At 45.5% G+C, this 4,804-nt stretch overlaps 1 non-coding gene across 1 annotated transcript; it reads left to right on the top strand.

The window, feature by feature from the left end:
• Window positions 1–551: 551 nt before the first annotated feature.
• Window positions 552–625, top strand: trnan-guu (transfer RNA asparagine (anticodon GUU)). The gene has a single exon. It is a non-coding gene; the product is annotated as a tRNA-Asn (tRNA).
• Window positions 626–4,804: the final 4,179 nt, after the last annotated feature.

Genomic DNA, 4,804 nt, shown 5'->3' with positions numbered 1-4,804 from the left:
CAATCCAGGACCTTGGAGCCTAAACTGAAACTCCATCACACGGTGGCTCTGCTGGGGCCTCCACAGGTGAGTGAGGCTGAGCTCCAGTCTGCTCTGAGGAGGCAGCAGACATCTGCACCACTCAGAGGTTTGGTTGGTGGCTTTGACAAAATCCCTACAAACTAAAATCCTGTTGAATCAGGAAGTTCTAGTTGAACTCTCACCCACGTCACATGACCAAGAAAACCTCCTCTTTCATTCAGACCAGAACAGACAAACATAGAAACATTGTTTCAGCTTCTGATCAAACAATAACATGTTCTTGTTTGTTTGCCATGTTCTATTAATCAGACTGATGATCTCTGGATGTTCTAGGAGGTGTGTCTGTTTCTGATGAAGCCTGTTTGTTCTGGGGGGGTTAAGATGGTGGGGCTGTTTCAGCTCTAGTGCTGAAGGCTTTCACCATGACAGTCAGACTCTCCTCTGTCCTTCATGGTCCCTCAAATGTGCAGTGTGGACCTCACACACTGAATTTAGCCTGAAAACTCTTCATGAAAAGCAGGTGACTCAGAGTCTCTGTGGCGCAATCGGTCAGCGCGCTCGGCTGTTAACCGAGAGGCTGGTGGTTCGAGCCCACCCAGGGACGATGAGCAGGCTCTACTGGTGCTTAGGAGTCACATTACACACCTGTGACAGATCTCTGGATGAGAAGTGTTTAATTTAGTCGTCGTGTGTCATGCAGTGTTGAGGAGGCCTGCTGGCTGTGGGTAAAGTGGGGGCTCAGAGTTTGTGGAGTCGGCTCTGGAGTGAAGGGGGTCACTGTTTGGTTCTCAGATGCTCCAGCTCAGGTTAGCGAGGTGGTGGAGAAACCAGTGAGAGCTCTGCCAGCTGGAGCCTCTTGGGTCCTGGGAGGCTTCACTCCTGGAGGTGGAAATGATGAGGAGTTTTAAAATCTGCTCCTCTTTCACGCTGACTTGTTTTCTTGGGTTCCCTCTTTTATTCTCCTGGAGATCAAGAGGATCCTGCCATGTTTGTCCAGGAGACCCACAGCACAACAGTCAGTGAATGGGGATGCAGGCAGGCTTTTAATGGGGGTCATTTGAAGTCCCAAGTCCAGTTGGAGCAGAGGGTGGAGTTTGATTCTCCAGGAGTTTTTGTTGTTGTTTTTTTCACCAGTTTCTTTTGGTTTGGAGGAAATCATTCCAGGTGTTTGAAAGAAGGTGAGAGCAACTTTGGAAAATGTTCAACTGGTGTTTTTAAATGTCTTTGCACCAACAAATGGTGGACAGGACGGCTTTGGAAACATTTTAATGCCACTGTTCAACAGTGAATCTGCTGGTTTCCTGTTTTTAGGAGCTGATGGGAGCTGCACAGAGAAGCTCTTTGAGACAGGAACCATTCAGAGCTCCACCCTGCTTCTTCCAGCAGGATCCACAGATCCACCAACACACCAGCTGTTTGATGTGTGGAGGCTTTTGACCAGGATTCCTAGACAGCACAGCTGGACTCACTCAGCAGCTAACTTGTTAGCACCGACTAGACAGGAGCGCTTCTATGGTTTTACTCAGTGGTTCAATGTTTTTAAGAGATGTCCCATTCAGCCTGTGGGTTTGAGTGATCACTCTTCAGTCTCCTGTTCTGTTTTATTAAAATATTCATTTAAAAGCTCCTGAGAGAGAGAGGGGGGGGGAGAGATAGAGGGAGGGGGGGAGACAGAGAGAGAGAGAGGGAGAGGGGGGGTAGACGGAGAGAGGGGGGAGACAGAGAGAGAGGGAGAGAGGGGGGGAGACAGGGAGAGAGGGCGGGAGGGAGGGAGAGAGAGGGGGGAGGGAGAGAGAGGATCAAACTGATCTCAAACTTGACTTCAAAATTCTCTGATTATAATCATTTGTACTCCTTGATAGATTCATCACTACAGTGTCATAGAGGGTCCATTACTATTGCAGTATATTAAAGAATATAAGAACGAGGTTACCATTCATGTAAATATAATATTTCATGTATTGCAGTATATTTTCAAAGATATGACACTTTAATTTTTTTAATAAGAGAGACTTTAATGTGAGACTTTAATGTCTGTCTTTGATCTCTAAACTCTGACTCTGATGTCATTGGTGGTGACTGAACTCTACCCCCTGACAGACTGAAGGCTCCTATTGGTGATGTCATCATAAATACATGAAGGTCTTTTTTCAATGGTATAACATTAAAGCTCATCTTAGTAAAACAATCAAGTTACCTGAACTAAATTCTTGAAAAAATGACTGTCACTGACTTAAATAAATCAAATCTACTTCAAAGTTCCTTCTGTTGTCATAAGTCAGCCATTTTAAGTGTACTTGTAGTTCCAGAACATTCCAAGAGGAGATGATATGAATCATTTTGTTAGATGAACTCAGTTCCTCTGCTTTGATGTTGGTGGACCGAGGGGAGTTTGCCTGAACCTGCTTGGACCTGCTGGCTCCTGCTCAGTCCCTCACTCAGCCTCACTCAGCCTCAGCAGCACCGCTCCACTGAGGCCTGATTCAGGTTCCTAGCAACCAAATAGGAGGAGAGCTGAACCTTCTTGCTGTGAGGCCACAGTGCTGACCACTGCACCATTGTGTCCCCTGAAAATGCCACCATGTTGTTGGGCTTTTCTGTAACAGCAAGCACACATGAACATAGCAGCTTCTTCACAGGGCTGGTGGTGCAATGGATGACGCGTCTGACTACGGATCAGAAGATTCTAGGTTCAACTCCTGGCCAGCTCGCTTTAAACTTTATACTGAGAAGATGAAGTGAGAACCAGTGATCAAAGTCCCTGAAGTCCTCCCAGGTTTCCTCCTTGTCTGCTGGAAACATGAACACATGAATGATCCTGCTACCTCTCATGTTAAGCTGCACTTGACAGTGACAGCAGGAGAACAAAAATCCCAGTGTGTCATCAACATTTCCTGTCAAATCAATGACAGAAGCTGTTGAATTTCAAAATGAGAAAAAATGAACACCAGAGCACTGGAGAGGAGTGTAGCGGTTCTTGTACTTCACTTGCGTTGTGTATTTAAGGACGAGGTAGTCTGTTTCACCGTTGGCACACTCGCCGTTTATTTCTCGTCTGGCATGGAGATTTAACACACAGTCAGTCCAGTTCGCCCGTTCACACACACACATACACGGCTGCAGGAAGTAAAATGAAAAAAAGTGCAGGTTAGCTAACACGTGTAACTCTAGCCATTTGTAAACAAAAATAAAAGAAAAACACAGTCAGCTTTTTATAAAAAAAAGGACAGGCTCGACTGTACGGGAGCTTTATGATTCAAAATATAACTTAAACCACTCCTTCATATTAAAATAAAGTAATTAATATAAAACAAAGACAGAGCTCATAAGTCATACACCTACCCCGGAGGCAGCGAGGTCCGACTGTTGCTACCCCCCGGGGTGCACGACCCTAAACCACAGGGGGTGCTGCCTTTAATTGCAGTAGGAAACCCCAGTTCCCGTGTTTTGTGAATGTGTTTTAAATGGCAAGTGGGATCACAACTCTTAACTTCGTTACAGGAGCACAACACTTGTTGCTTCCTTGTCATTCTCATGTCTGTCTGTCCATCTGGAGTTGGGGGGAGGAGCTTCACATGTTTTTTCTTTTTTTAAAAAGGGAATGTCATGACTTCCTCTGTATGTTAGAATATGAACGACTAAAAATGTTCATCCACAGTTTAAAGTTAGAATTCAATTTAAAGTAAGAAAAATCTTCCCTCTTCAATCCTGTCACTCAGTGTTGTAAACTGTTTCAAACAAATTCTACTGTTCAACAGTTCAAGTGTTTCTAATGAAGCTGAATGTTCTCCTCTACTTTCCTCTATTGTGTTTCTTTCATGTCCTCCTGAGATCAAAGACAGAATTCTAGCTACTGTCAAAGCCCTGATGACATCATCAGGAATTCTGACCTGTCCAGGGTGAACCCTGCCTCTTGCCCAATGTCACCTGGGATCGCCCCCCCCCCCCCCCCCCCATGACCCTTAAAGGATAAGAACAGAAAGTGGATGGAGGGATGGACTCAACACTGAAATCAGCTGATCTGATCCACATTCTAATGTTTCCTGTCCCTCTTTAGGAGTCAATGAGAATAGTAGTGTATATAATAATGTATATCCAACCTTGGAGTATCTTTCCAAAGCTTTTAGTATTTCTTCTTGTTTCTACTTGTAGTTTTAGTGTCTGGATCTTTTCTTTTGATGTCCTGCTGTCTGCTCTTTGCTTTTGGAGCTTCCTTCAACAACTACCAGGCCTCCTGGGTACTGTAGGAAACATGGTCAAGTTCTTCTTACTTCTCCAGGAACGTCCTGCTCACATTGGTCTGTCTTCATTTTGACTCCTCCCACTGCCACAATGACCAGCCTTTATACTCTTGGTGACTGGGGCCCTGGTTGCTGCAGGCCTCAACACCAGCCTGTGGTTGTGAGCAGGGCAGAACAGAACTGACAGTATCTCCCATGCAGGACCTGGGTCAGCGCCTGGTGCCAGCTGGGGCACCGCTTTAACCTGGACCCCTAGAAGATCTTCTCCAGGAACTGGCCTTTTTCAATCGAAACAGCGTGAAACATCAAGTAAAGAATTAAAATGATTTAATTCACAATGAAGCCTCTGTCAAAAAACAAAGGAACAACTGACTACCTCACCATGATCACCAGGAGGTAACCTGGTAGTCAGAGCAGCAATGCTCAGGTCTGTGGACTCAGAGGAGGGTTCTTCTTTTGGTCACAGGTTTGAAGACCTCAGTGGAAGAGAGAGGAGAGGCTGTGAGAGACCTGCCACACCTCTCCAGTGACCTGGGACATGA

The sequence above is a fragment of the Aulostomus chinensis genome, chromosome 1 (genome assembly GCF_037954235.1).
Source record: "Aulostomus chinensis isolate RoL2024-O1b breed Wild chromosome 1, RoL_Achi_v1.0, whole genome shotgun sequence".
Lineage (NCBI taxonomy): Eukaryota > Metazoa > Chordata > Actinopteri > Syngnathiformes > Aulostomidae > Aulostomus > Aulostomus chinensis.
Note: the sequence above shows the minus strand (reverse complement) of the source record. Positions and strands in the feature narration are given on the sequence as shown.